The sequence below is a fragment of the Protopterus annectens genome, chromosome 1.part1 (assembly GCF_019279795.1).
Source record: "Protopterus annectens isolate FY-2018-M chromosome 1.part1, PAN1.0, whole genome shotgun sequence".
Taxonomy (NCBI): Eukaryota; Metazoa; Chordata; order Ceratodontiformes; family Protopteridae; genus Protopterus; species Protopterus annectens.
In genome coordinates this window covers 759856295-759871183 of record NC_056726.1, presented here as the reverse complement: position 1 = coordinate 759871183, position 14889 = coordinate 759856295, and the positions used below count along the sequence as shown (strand labels likewise).

The 14889-nt window shown below is 41.9% G+C and overlaps 2 protein-coding genes across 10 annotated transcripts in view; one reads left to right on the top strand and one right to left on the bottom strand.

The window, feature by feature from the left end:
- KIF24 (kinesin family member 24) overlaps positions 1–14235 on the bottom strand; it is a 2255161-nt gene extending 2240926 nt beyond the window's left edge. The window contains exon 1 of the mRNA XM_044087249.1: positions 14119–14235. The gene's annotated coding sequence lies outside the window, so the exon portion shown is untranslated. The remainder of the gene's footprint in view (positions 1–14118) is intronic.
- A 106-nt stretch (positions 14236–14341) lies between these two features.
- NUDT2 (nudix hydrolase 2) overlaps positions 14342–14889 on the top strand; it is a 365305-nt gene continuing 364757 nt past the window's right edge. For 4 of the 9 annotated variants that reach the window (XM_044077915.1, XM_044077908.1, XM_044077899.1 and 1 more), the window contains exon 1: positions 14596–14714. The gene's annotated coding sequence lies outside the window, so the exon portion shown is untranslated. Of the gene's footprint in view, positions 14424–14590; positions 14715–14889 lie in introns of those variants that run through there. The other 5 variants (XM_044077961.1, XM_044077925.1, XM_044077953.1 and 2 more) reach the window with 5 other exon arrangements.

Below are 14889 nucleotides of genomic sequence, written 5' to 3'. Positions count from 1 at the left end.
TTGTGCTTACCATCCGCAGTCAGCTGGACTGGTGGAGAGACACAATAGTGTCCTGAAGAGTAAGCTCTGCAAACTGATGGCAGAAACACATAGATCATGGACTGCGTGCCTTCCTTTGGCACTCCTGTAAATGCGAATCTCACCCTCCTACAAAGGACTTACACCATTTGAACTTTTGTTTGGGAGACCATATTACGTCTCGCAGTGGCAAGGATTGTTGCCAGCGGAACGTGAGGGGGGTGAGGATCTGGCTGATTATATGAAGAAGTTGCTAAATGTCAAGTCTCTTGTAACCAATGACTCCTTTGCAGATTCCAGAAGTGAAACCTTGTTAAGCGTGGCACCCGGGGACTGGGTGTGGATCCGAATTGTGAAGAGAAAGAACTGGTCATCCCCTAGGTGAGAAGGCCCATATCAAGTACTTATCTCGACACCTACGGCTGTAAAGATCGCAGAGAGGACTTCGTGGATTCATATCACCCACTGTAAAAAACTTAAGACTTTTCCTTCTACCATTGATGTTGGTCAGACTCCATCGGACCCCTGAATGCAAAGTCTGACTGCAAAGGAAGGATGGCCATGTTCAACTGGTACTTGAACTGTTACGTGATGATGATTTTGGTGGCGAAAGTAAATATGTCCATACGAGAAGGAACAGTTGTGAGAGAAAAAGGAATGGTGGTGCTGCAAGCGCAAACAGGTGTTACTACTATGTTCAAGGTAAAACTTTGTGAAGGAATTTTGGACTGTGCTAAATGAAACAGTAATGATTTCCTGACTCTTGCAAAATACTTGTGCAATAGAGACTGTGCGTCCTGGTCAAATGTTTGGTGATCAACAAATGTGAACGGATGGGAAACAAGTGGTGCAGTGATACCGGAGAAAGATAAGAGCAGGCAACAAAGAATAAAAATTGCGCATTTCCAAGGTACTGAAGTAATTACTATAACCATCGTGTCACCACAAGAAAGTGATTCAGGAGTTTATGGAATCGGAGTGTCTCTTCCAATTGGAACTGATCTTTTGGGGACTTTCCAACTTAAAGTGCAAAGCCTTAAAAATGCTACAAGTAAAGCAGATTTTGCCTTCACAGAGGAAGAACAGTTGTTACTCGAGACAGGATTCGTACACCATAATGAATGGCTATCTTGGGTTAGATATAGTACCCGAGAGGCACATCGTGAGAACTGTGTTTCTTGTGCTGAAGGTAAACAGCAACTAGCGACAGTCCCATTGATGCAAGCTGAAGGTAACCTAACGTGTCTGTTAAAGTTATTCTTCAACAAAACTGAAGATAAATGCAAAAATGAAACCCAGCGTTTTCCAGCCATAAGCAAAGTTGAGAAACCGCCTACAGCGATTTCTTATCCAGGTTCGTATATGTGCATTTCCAGAGATGACACAGGAAAGAATTATGGCAATATGGGAGAGAACTATTGCAATGTTACTGTGAGTGGCAATGAGAATCCATTTCTGGAGAACCAAACTCCTAGTTTAGCAGACGTTTGGTGGTTATGTGGAGACAACAAACTCAGATCAAGGCTTATGATTCCCTGGAAGGGAACTTGTGCACTTGTAAAGTTAATTCTGCCATTCTACATTTTCCCAGTTCCAGCAAGCAATTTCGTAAGAGAACCTGAAATAAAGCAGAAGTGGTTGAATAAGAGAAAGAGAGGGGCACCGAAGCAATCCTTCGATAACAGTGTCTACATCGATAGCATTGGCGTACCAAGAGGCGTGCCTGATGAATACAAAGCAATAAACCAAATAGCAGCTGGTTTTGCATCCATCTTTGTCTGGATTCAACCCAATAAGAATGTGGATTGGATCAACTACATTTACTATAACCAGCAGCGTTTTGTGAACTATACCAAAGATGCATTAAAAGGTATTGCTGAACAACTGGAGGCCACTTCGCAGGTGGCATGGCAGAATCGAATTGCATTAGATATGCTCCTGGCCAAAGAAGGAGGAGTTTGCAAGATGTTTGGGACTTTCTGTTGTACATATATTCCAAATAACACTGCCCCTGATGGCAGCATCACGGGAACTTGTGCACTTGTAAAGTTAATTCTGCCATTCTACATTTTCCCAGTTCCAGCAAGCAATTTCGTAAGAGAACCTGAAATAAAGCAGAAGTGGTTGAATAAGAGAAAAAGAGAGGCACCGAAGCAATCCTTCGATAGCAGTGTCTACATCGATAGCATTGGCGTACCAAGAGGCGTGCCTGATGAATACAAATCAATAAACCAAATAGCAGCTGGTTTTGCATCCATCTTTGTCTGGATTCAACCCAATAAGAATGTGGACTGGATCAACTACATTTACTATAACCAGCAGCGTTTTGTGAACTATACCAAAGATGCATTAAAAGGTATTGCTGAACAACTGGAGGCCACTTCGCAGGTGGCATGGCAGAATCGAATTGCATTAGATATGCTCCTGGCCAAAGAGGGAGGAGTTTGCAGGATGTTTGGGACTTTCTGTTGTACATATATTCCGAATAACACTGCCCCTGATGGCAGCATCACTCGAGCTTTGAAAGGTTTGGAGATGTTATCCGAAGAATTGGCAGAGAACTCTGGGGTAAATAATCCTTTCGCAGACTTTCTACAAGCGTGGTTTGGAAAATGGAGTCATCTCATCAGCAGTTTCCTGGTGTCCATCGGAGTCGCTGCGGCTATCGTGGTGGTATGTGGTTGCTGTTGTATACCCTGTATCAGAGGTCTTCTACAAAGACTGGTTGATACTGCTGTTACGAAAACAATGTACCAGCAGTTGCAACAGACTGGTGAAAGTGAATGCATTGAAATGTGACTTTTGCAAATGTTTTGAAGTTTAAAAGTTTGTCTTGCAAATGAAGTAATGTATGCAAAGAAAAACTTAGTTTTTACCATATATTGCTGAAATAAAAAGACAAATAAAAGTGTTTTGAGGGGGGAAATGTTAAGAGAAAAAGTTTTAAAACATACTGTTATTTGTCTCTCTCTCCCATCTAGCAAAATGAATATGCTATTTGCTGAAGTGTTGGTAAGAAAAGGTCATTGAACCATGTTTATTAAAGATGGGCTTTATCTATGATAGATGTAGTTTGCTTATGAACTTGAATAACATCTGTTTTCTATATTTCTGAATAAGAGTTAATTTACTGAGGCAGGCTGTGGAAAATTCCAGCTACCACTGTTGAACTAAGTATACTGTACCTTTTTGAACATTCTACACTAACTGTGGTTTTGAGGTAAATGTTCTACACTAGCTGTGGTTTTGAGGTAAACATTCTATACTAGCTGTGGTTTTGAGGTAAAGCATTCTTTTCTGAGGTAAGTTGTGATCCTAGATGTTTTTCATAGCCAACTGTCAACTGTTAGAAATGTAACAAAAGCTATTTTGGCTAGTAACAGGAAAGTATAAAAGTTGATATCAGTAAACAAGCTGATCAGATTGAGATCATCTTGGCCAACATGCTGCTGTAATCTGGTTAGCAGTTAATAAAGGAAGTTTTCATCACCTGAGGCAGATGTGACTCGCTTGAATTTTTTCTTCTGACACGCCCCATAAGCTTGACCAGCCTGGTCTGCAAAGCTATGGAAAGGATCATTATGGAACTCATAAACAAAGACATCGGGGACCTACAGACAATTGACCCTACCCAGTTCGGCTTTGTAAAAGGCAGATCCTGTCTTTTAAACCTGGTGGACTTTTTTGAAATGGTCACTAGAGTCATCGATGAAGGCAAAGCAGTTTATACAGCCTACCTGGATCTGGCAAAAGCCTTCAACACAATACCCCACTCAGGCATCATAGACAAGCTCAACAGCTTAAATGTAAACCCGTTTGTCACAAGATGGGTTGCAAACTGGCTAAAGGACAGAACCCACAAAGTCAGAATAGCTGGAGCTATGTCAGACTCTAAGCCAGTCACAAGTGGAGTCCCACAGGGCTCTGTCTTGGGACCTCTCTTGTTCGGCATTTATTTCTCAGATGTGCAGGCAAACATAGGGGGGTTGTGGCTGACAAGGTTCGCAGACGACTGCAAACTAGGCGCCATAGTCGACACACCAGCTGACACATGCATCCTCCAGAAGGGCCTCACAGAAACAGACGACTGGTGCCGGAGTCATGGCCTTAAACTGAATGCCAAAAAATGTATAGTCATCCCCTTTGGAAAAAACAAAGTACCCACAAATTACCACATAGGTGGTAATCCATTAAGTACGGAAAAAGTAATCAGAGACCTGGTGACCCAAGTTGACAGTGACCTCTCATTTGACACCCACGTCGCTAAAGTGGTTAGAAAGACCTTCTACCTTGCCCACCTTATCATGAAGGGATTCACATCCAGATCAAAGGATGTCATTGTACCCTTATATTCCTCCCTTATCAGGCCTATGATTGAGTGCAATGCCCCATTTGGTATGTACCTCACCCGGCACCTGCAGTAGCTGGAGAAACCCCAAAAGTACCTTACCAAGAGGATCAAGGGTCTCCAGCATAGGTCATATGCTGCCAGACTGAAAAAGCTCCAGCTCTACTTAGTAGCATACCGCCTGCTCAGAGGTGATCTGTGCCTTACGTACAAGGCCATGTCCAATTCAGAATTAATGGACATGCTCCACCTCAAAAAATCCAAATCCATCAGAGCCACGAGAGCTAAAGATCTAAACCTCAGCACAAATATGAATAGGACATGCTGGATGGACAGATTCATAACCCAGAGGCTTCCCGCACTCTGGAACAGGATACCTGTCCATGTTAGGCAGAGCCCCTCACTGACTCTCTTCAAGAGAAATCTGGACGAATGGATGGGTGATCGTAGGTTTACTCCGGGGGTCATCTCTGTGTCATTGCTAGATAGAGGCACAGTAAACTAAATTTAATTAAATTGTACACTTTTGTATCATTACATGGGGTGGTGAAAGCCACATACACTTTGGCTAGGCTTATAAATGCCCTAGGGCAGATAGCCTAGTACTATACTATGAAACTATGGTGTCTTTAAGATAACTGCATACATGCACTGCTTTCTAGTACCATGCTGTCATCATCTCATGCTAGGGCTTCAAAAACATTTTGCAATGTTTATTGTTAGTATTTGGAGTCAGGAGGCCCTTATTAGATTATAACAGAATATGTGTGCGGGGTGGAGTAAAGTCCCAGTTTCAAAAACTTCAGAAATATATTTAAAGCAATATTGCAACTGTGCAATGAAAGCTTGGTTTTATAATCACTTAGTGAAGGGCAAGGTCTAAAATGCTGGATGAATCCCACAACGCCACTTCTCACCCAACTCTCTTAATCCCAAACTAGAAGACAAGCAAGCACATGCACAGAAAAGCATTTAGTTCCCCACATTACTGCTGTTGCACTGGCAAGCTTGTGGAAGTGTCTGACTCAGGAACCAGTCTGCAGCAAGAGCTCCCAGCATGCATATGCTTACCTCTCCTCAAGAGCAGTGTTCCTCATTTTGAGTCTTAAAAATTCATGCTGCTCCACATTGAAAGGATCTATCACACATTTATTAAGAGATTTTTTTAACAAATAAGCCTATCAAATTATCTTTATTATCATTATTGTTATTTTTATTAAAAAGATGAGCTTCATAATTAAAGCTGTAAGAGTTACTGACGATGAATAAGCTAGAGAGCCATAGGTTCATAGGCAAGTACCAGGCTAGCTGTCCTTGCAGGTCATTTAAGCCTAGCCAGTTTCCCTTTTGGTGCATGGATTAATGACTACAGATAATATGAGGGGACTCAAGCATGGGATAAAGCATTTAGGAGCTGCCTCCAACCATTAGTTGTAAAAGAGGCAGTCCTGGATTAAATTTTCTATTACCCATTCACAGATCCAAATTGTACTTGAATATGGACAGGGATTAACTTTGTTTTAGGCAGATGAGGAGTTTCTTCCAGCTCAGTAGTATCCTCTGCAAGACATACCTGTCCCGGCAAACCGTTCTATTGATGTTGCAGAAGAGGTTTAGATGTCTGGACTGTGTATTTCTGATGCCATCTGACTTCCTGATGTGCAAAGCAAGTACTGGGTCAGAGGATGCCTTGTATACCAGATAAAGAAAACCTCTCAGCAGTGTGTAGGATAAAGAGTATACTGACAGGGCTTTAAGGCAGTCCATGTAGGACATATTGTTTAGGCCCTGTATCCTTTTAGTAATGCATCTCTGTGGGCATTTGAATTTTTTCTGTGTCTGGATAGATACATGCCAAAGGGTGCATTATACTCAAAGATTGGCCTAATGAGGGCTCAGTAAAGGGGGAGAATGACATTTCTGGATCTAGTCACAATACTTTTGTTTATCAACTGTGCAAAAAACAAGGACTTTCTTACGACAGTGGACACATGTTCGTAGAAAGTTAAGTCTCTTTCCATACATGTTCCCAAATCTCAAACAAATGGGTCAGCTCTCAGGGGCATATTGTCAATGTGTCTGTTCCCTGGGGTAAACAACTTCCCAAAGGATAAATAATGGATTTTCTGGCATTTAGTTTCAGTCCAGAAGTCTGGCACCAGTTATTTGCTTGGAACAAACCTTCCTGTAGGATGGCTACGTCATATGGGTAATGCAATAACTGCTCCTAACTTGCAGGAATCTGCACATAAATAATGATATGCTGCTATCACTGTAGTGTAAGCCATCTCAGTCATTATGGCTAAATCTTATCCATACAGCTCTGCTATGCATAATTCCATTTTCCATCCATGTTTTGACACTGTAATGTGCTTCTTGAACTAAATGTTGTAGCATATTCTTGCATCAATAAATATGTATATATTTATATATATATTTTTTAGCATATCCTTTTATCTGTAAATATGTTTTGTTCATTTCGTATGTGATCCTATTTGCTCAAGCTGTACTTGCAAGTGATCCATTAGGGCACTACCCAGTAAATAAGTAAATATATATAAATAAATAAACAGACAAACAAACCTAGCCAGAGCCTTTTGGTATTGGCTTTTACTTCAGACAAGTAAATGCCAAACAGGAAAGGCCCCAGCATGGCACCCTGGGGGACTCCATTGGTTACTGGTGTCTTTGTGTGGAAGTAACTACCCCTATTTTGATCTCCTGCATCCTATCTGTGAGCCAGTTGGCAATCCAGCAGTTGATGCAAGGGGTTATTCCAGTTTATTTAGCTTTTCTACAAGGATCAAGTGGCAGATTATATCAAAAGCCTTAGCCATGTCAAGGTATGAAGCGTGTACTCTTTTACCTTCACCCACTGCTCTCTTGACCTTTTCAAAGAAGTCCACCAGACTGAATAAGAACAACCTTCCCTTGATGAATCCAAACTGAAATACGCCCAGTGTTTGGAGGTTTCCTATATCCTTACCGATTAGTTGCCTGATAAGTTTTTCAACGGCTTTGCATATGAAGATAATCAAGTAAATGGGTCTGTAAAAGGTCCTCCCTTATGCAGGGTAATGGCTGTAACTGTTCTCCATCTGCAATGTACAAAACCTGTAGTGACCGATGTTGGCCAGTGTTGTTAGGGGTTGGCCAAATCATGTTTTGTGCTATTTAAGATGCAGAGATATTATTAGGAACAATCCATGCAGTATTTTTAGCTTTTGATAGCACTGTCAGAACTTGCTCTTGTGTGATATATATATCTTGTTGGATAGTCGATGGGGAAATAGGGGTAAAGTTTGTGCTGGATTTATCAGCCAGGAGATTAGCTATATCATCATCCTCAGTGTAGGTAACATTACTCACAATCAGCTAAGAGAACTGATGTGTTTTACTTCTGAGGTAATGAAAATGGACAAAAAAGGCCTTGTAACTGTGTTTGGCTTGGTTGATTATTTTAGCCTCAGACTTGGCACTGGTGGATTTTATTAAACTCCTAAGTGGTTTATTTATTTTAATGAGGAAGGTTCTGTCATGCTGGGAATTATTATTCTTACTTTTGGTCAAACTTCTCTTAATTTTATTGCAAAGCTTATTGATATTATAGTTTCACCAAGGGGGTTGTTTTCTGAGGTTTGCCCTGAGCTTGTTCCTACAGGGTGCAGCTGTTTACATGCTGGTAAAGTATAGTGGTGTATGCTTCCATGTATTAGTTACCTGGGTTTAGGATTGGAAGCTTGCAATGTACCACTCAAGAGTTGCCAATTTCGCTTAGAAATTTTTCTAAAAGCAACTTGGGTGGAAGGGATCTCCGGTTTCAATTCTATTTCATAGGAGACAGCCTTATGGTCAGACTTAACAAGTGATAAAGATACTCAAAGGATGGTGGAAGATGCCCCCATTTTAGTAAGGACAAGATCCAAGATATTGCTCCCTCTAGTGGGTATGCTAATTGTTCTTGTGCATTAGCGTTGGTGTAGGTGTCCCAGTTTATATTTAGATAGTTTAGATCTCCTAGGAAAATTGTATTGGGTTTAATTTTGAATGATTCAAGTTCCTGTAGATGGCTTTGTGACTTTCTTGGGTCATGGAGAGAGTTCTATAGCTAGCTAATATATGGTACAGGACCTTTCTAATTTTTTTTTTGACATGAAGAAGCTCTAGTGCATCATACTGCTTTACCAGCCTAGATACAAGTTTCTTCAGAATGAAGATTGAGACATCTCCATCTTCTTTCTCTTTCCTTGTGCAGTAGCTGGTCCAAACACATGAAAAGCATTACACCGCTGCAGAGTCTGAGTACTCTCTACTGTTTTAAACCATGTCTGAGTTACTACAAAGACATCTACATCCTCAAGGAAGAGGAGGGTTTGTAGGGAGTGGAGTTTCTTGTTTAGACTCCTAGCATTGATCAGTAACACCTTCACATTTTCTTTTGCTTGCTTCATTATGTTGTTAGGTGCATCAGGTTGTCATTACCTAAAAAAGGTAGTATGGGGGTGGCTAATGTCTTTGCCAATAATTGAAACCCTAGAGGGGACAAATGCAGGCCATCCCTGGTGAAGCAGCGTTGTCTGTCAATCATCTCGTACCAGGCTGACAAACATTGGATGCCCTTTGAACGACACCAAAAGCTTAACCAATTACTGATGTCTATTTTTTGCTCATATTGTGGCATCATCCTTGGAGAATGCTAGGCTCATACATATCTGGGACACACAATTTTAGAGTTCCATCATGTCTCTCTTCATGTAGTCCAGAGAGTTACATCTCAAGTCACTGACACCTTAATATACTATGACAGTCATACCACTACTTGCTCAAGGACTTGAGTAAGTGTGTGACCTGACAGATCCTGCACCAGACAAACAACTGTCACTCTTTGCTTGCTCAGCCTGGTATGAGGTACAGCTGTGTATCTTACAAAGGAGTCAGTTATAACCAGAATGTTAGATGGGTAGATGCCTACCTTATGGGCTGGGTATCTCTGATTTTGGGACTCCTTGTGCTATATGAGATGCTACAGTTAACTTGCCAAGTGTGCTTTGTGCCTGTGCTGCATTTTAGAGGTCTTTGAAGTTTAAGCAAGTTACGCTTTAGAATCTCAGGATACAATAACTTATGTTTGTATAGTGATGGCCTTAGAGATGTGTGGTATGTGGTGTACTGCTGAAGAATTCAGGGTCTGACTTTACTATGAGATTTTTGCCTCCTAGAAAATTATATATGTACATCTCTCACACATTATATTATGTTGTTCGAATTGTAAATGCTCATCAGACAGCATGAGACAATTATTACACTATCGCAAGACACCCATGTCAATCAGGCTGGCTAGAGATGTTGGGAGGAAGTGCAGGTCTATGGTCTCAACTGGAATGACTTGCAGGACGGGGACTACAACTGCTTGGAGTTCAGTTTGCTTGGAATACCGTTTGGGTGGACTTAGTACTAAGGCATGGGAAAATGCCTAATCATTAGTTCAGGGATGAGCTACAGGTCAGTGTGCGTTTAATTGTGCTTGATGCAGGTTATTTCAGACTCAGACCTAGATTTCTAAGGTTGTATACATGTTTGCAGGTCTGTTAGAGACAAAAAAGCTCTTGTGTAGACAATCCACTACAGATGAAGTAAAACAGCAGTGCATTTTTATTCCCCTTTTAATGAAAAACTAGTTTCTCAAGTATGCATACAATTAGCCTAGTACCTACCTATGAACCTATCTGCCTGAGGGTATTTATAAGCCTAGCCAGAGTGTGTCAGCTTTCGCCTCCCCACTGATTAATTAACCGAGCCTCTGTCAAGAAGAGCCAATGAAGTGATCCCAGGGGTGTATTTTCTGTTACCCATCCACTCGTCAAGGTTTCTCTTGAAGAGTGTTAGTGAGGGGCTCTGCCTAATGTAGTTAGGAATCTTGTTCCAAAGCATGGGGAATCTCTGTGACAGGAATCTATCCCTCCAGCATATTCTATTTATTGTTGTGGTGAGGTTTCGCTCACTAGAGAGAATGGCTCGCAGTGACTTGGATTTCATTAGGTGGAGCATGTCCATCTATTCTGAGCTGGACATGGCTTTGTAAGTCTCGCAGAGATCACCTCTGAGTACGCGATATGCCACTGAGTACAGCTGGAGTTTTTCCAGTCGGGCTGCATAGGACATATGTTTGAGGCCAGTAATCCTCTTGGTGAGGTACTTTTGTGATCTTTCCAGCTGTTGGAAGTGTCTTGTGAGGTACATCGCAAACGGGGCTCTGTACTCTATGATGGGTCTGATGAGTGACGAGTAGAGGGGCACTATAACCTCCTTATTTATAGATGCTAACCCTTTAGTAATTAGATGGGCTACATAGAAGGATTTCCTAACTACTTTGGCAATATGATTGTCAACGGAGAGATTACTATCTACCTGGGCCCCAGATCTCTTATTACCTCTTCTGTATTAAGGGGGCTGCCACCTATGTGGTAATTCATGGGTGTTTTGTTTTTCCCCAAACTGGATGACTATGCATTTTTTGGCATTTAGCTTACAACCATGACTTTAACACCAGGTGTCTCTCTCAGTAAGGCCCTTTTGGAGAATGTCCGTGTCAGCCGGAGAGTCAATTATGGCTCCCAGTTTGCAGTCATCGGCGAATTTGGTTAGCCATAGTCTTCCTATATTTGCCTGTACTTCTGAGAAGTATAGGCCGAACAGTAGGGGTCCCAGGACTGAGCCTTGTGGGACACCACTTGTGACTGGCTTAGAGTCAGACCTGGAGCCTGCTATTCTTACTGTGTGAGTTCAGTCTGTAAGCCAGTTGGCAACCCATCTCATGATGTAAGGGTTTATGTTCAGGCTGTTGAGTTTTTCTATAATTCCTGAGTGGGGAATGGTGTCAAAAGCCTTGGCGAGGTCAAGGTAGGCTGTGTGAACTACCTTCCCCTCATCTATGGCCTTGGTGACTATCTCTAAGAAGTCAACCAGGTTTAGTAGGCATGATCTGCCCTTAAGGCCGAACTGGGTCGGGTCAAGTGTTTGGAGGTTCCCAATGTCTTTGTTAATGAGTTCCATGATGATGCGCTCCATAGCTTTGCAGACCAGGCAAGTCAGGCTTATGGAGCGATAGTTACCAGGGTCAGTTGTGGCCCCTCCTTTGTGGAGTGGAATAACTGCTGCTGTGCGCCATTCTATGGGCACGTAGCCTGTGGAGAGTCTGAGGTTGAACAGTGTGTTTAGGTGGGGGGTTAGTTCATTCTGTAGCTTGTGCAAGACACGGACTGACCCCATTGACGATGTGCTTCTGGCTTTTGAAAGGGCTGTTTTCACTTGTCAGTCTGTGATTTCCGGGACACTACACTTTTCCGGTATTGTTGTGGGCCCTTTTGGGGGTGAGAGGGGGTTGAAGTTTGCACTGAATCTATATGCCAGGATGTTGGCAAAAATCAGTGGGTTCAGTATATTTTGTGCTATTTTGCACTAGCTCAGAGCATATCTGCAAGTTACCACTTAGATTATTGACATAGATAAAAAAGGCTTTGTGGTTATCTTTTGAATCCTTGGCTATTTTTCTTTCAAAGTTAGCCTTGGAGGATTTTATGAGGAACCTTAGTTTCTTACTGATACTGATCAGGCAGGTCTTTCCTTCTTGGGATTTGCTTTTTTCTGAACTAGTTTCCTCCTTCTATTGTATAGCCTGTTTAGGGCAGGGGTCCACCAGACTGGTTTCCTTCTCTTAGGGGAGGAAGTCTTGGTTTTGCTAGGGATGGCACGATCCATGCATCCTTGTAGGTGCTCATAGAGTGCATTTGTAAAGGTTCCTGCATCTTGGACACTGTTATCCTTTAGCGTGGGGGCTGTGAAACTTATCACCTCTGTCTTAAGTAAGGTGAAGTTTGTATAGAAAAGTTTTTCACTGTGTTTTCCTTGGTTGTAGGGGGTGGTGTGGTGTGGACATCCAGAGTGATTAGTTTATGGTCTGATCTAACCAGTGACGGGTTGACCTCCGGTGTGGAACACCTGTCGCCCATGTTGGTGATGACCAGGTACAATATGTTTTCACCTCTGGTAGGGGAGTTTACCAGCTGATCCAGGGCATTTGAGTTGATAAATTCCAGGAAGCGCTGGACCTGGGAGTTTGTACTTGAGTAGTTTTCCCAGTTAACGGTAGGGTAATTGAAATTGCCCAATATCAGGGTGTTAGGTAGGACCTTCATGTTTTCCAGTGTCTCCAGAAAGGCGGCATGGTGGTCCTGGGTCATGGAGGGTGATCTGTAGCAGGCTACAATTTGCATTGCAGATTTGCCTGATGTTAGTTGCACATGGATGATCTTGGAGGCATCATGCTGCGCCACTAACCTGGAGGTGTAGGCATCCTTGATGAATATGGATACACCCCCTCCTTTTGTGTTTCGGTCCATGCTCTGTTGCCGAAATGTGTGGTATGAGTTGTAGCCCGGTGCTCTGTGGAGTCTTAAACCAGGTTTCAGTTACTGCACAGATGTCAACGGTCTCCATACTGAGGAGTGTTTTGAGCGCGTGCATTTTGAGATTTAAACTCCTGGCGTTGAGTAGCATAACCCTCATTTTTTTTTTTATTTGTGCTGTTTACGGAGGTGGATTTGACTTTTGAGCCTTGCCTAAAAAAAGGCACGATGGGGGCAGCAAGAGCCTTGGCCAGTATTCGAAAGCCTAGGGGTGACAGGTGCAAGCTGTTTCTTGCGAAGCAATGAGGCCTGTCAAGCATGTCATCCCAGGCTGACTGACACTGGATCCCCTTTGAATGACACCAGAAGCTTAGCCAACTGTTGAACTTGATATTTTTTTCTTTATACTGCGGTATCATTCTTGGTGAGGGCAGGATGCTACTCAGGGTCAGGGTCATACCCGCCTGGGCTACATGATCAGAGAGGCAACAACAGTAAAAAATACACTTAAAACAGCTTTAGATGACTACAAGCAATCAGAAAAGACTTTTAAACAAATTACCAAATTAACCAGTAAAAAAATCTCAAAACTGAGCCCTGTTCCTGTAGTCTTCAATCAGACAAGTTCTAACTGCACACTCCTGCCACTGGGGTACAGGGGAACCTTCTCCAAAAAGAGGGCCTGGATTAGTGCTCAAGTTATACAAACAAAGCTAGATTCAGCAGGCCTGGATCTAGTCTATGCTACAGCAAACACAACAACTTAGCAGACTTTGCTCATTTGGACTAGTGAAAGTTTTAGTCACCTATGCCAACTCACTGGAGAAGATAGCCAAGCCACATGGAGAGACGAAAACACTGGCATTACAGTACACTCCAGCACCCTGTTTCTAAATGATCTGCTCATAGGAAAATCATGTAATAACTACCCACAAACACACACACCTGATGTGCCATTTTACAACACAATAACATGTTTAATCAACAACTTCACACAAACGTGTCAGTAGGTGACCTCACTATTCGAACATCAGATACTCTTTGGCATAAATTGAAATGAACTTCCGGATAACCACACAACACAGAAGTTAATATCAATACATACCCAGCTATAACATGCACCATTTGCACGTCTGCGTACATGACCTATTGACCCAATTTATACAGTGTTTTTCCCCCGATTACTTTGCTCAGAAACACAAAAATCGGGGATATGTAGTAAGAAACAAACTCACCTTTCTTCAACATAATTAACATACGATTCCCCATTCAGAGTTACAAGTCATATTATTTTGCACTTTAAATTGACGCTTTTTGCGAAATAGTTGATAAAAGTATTACACTTACCAACTACGAAAGAAATTTCTTTTTCTAAGTCAACTATGCAGTCGAATAAATTCCAATAGAGTACTGTAAAACAACACCAAAGGGAATGACAGCTGTTAGTCACTATGACAACAATACTAATCATTTCGAACACACGCGCTTCAACTCCCGCGGCAATCAGCACGTACAAAGCGAACCAATTACAATGAACGACATCTGCCATCCTACGAAAAGGGACGTGAGTCCAAATAAAGTAACCCGGAAGTATTGACGTAAGGTTATTTAAGCACGCATTAAGGAAGCGTAGGTGGTTAGTATTAGTAAAGGTAATAACTATGTTATTAACTTTGTATTAAGGTTAAGTTATGTTTTGAGGATGTGGTGGTAATGCACTGTTGGAATGTGGGTTCCTGGGAACGAGCTGCGCTAAGTGAAAACATTTTTGCATATGAAGTTGTTAATAAATTTCCATTAAGTGGGTTAAAATTATTTCCCCCTCCCGATTTTGATTAGGAATACCACCTGTCTGTGTTTCTGTGCGTCTTGCTAAAAGCACAAGAAGGCAAGCGTCCAGCGATTCTTAGAAATATGTTATAGTTTTCTCTAACGGCAAACAAGTGAGTGTTTGTAACTATGGGTTGTCATGCAAAATATATTTTTATAAGAAAAAAATGTCCCACTCGGACATTTGAAAATATTTACCGACTACTGTTTACAGCAAGAAAAACAGTTACGATTAAGAGTGCGTGCAGTAAACGCGCTTTCTGTTTCAATTTACGTCAAATAAACGGC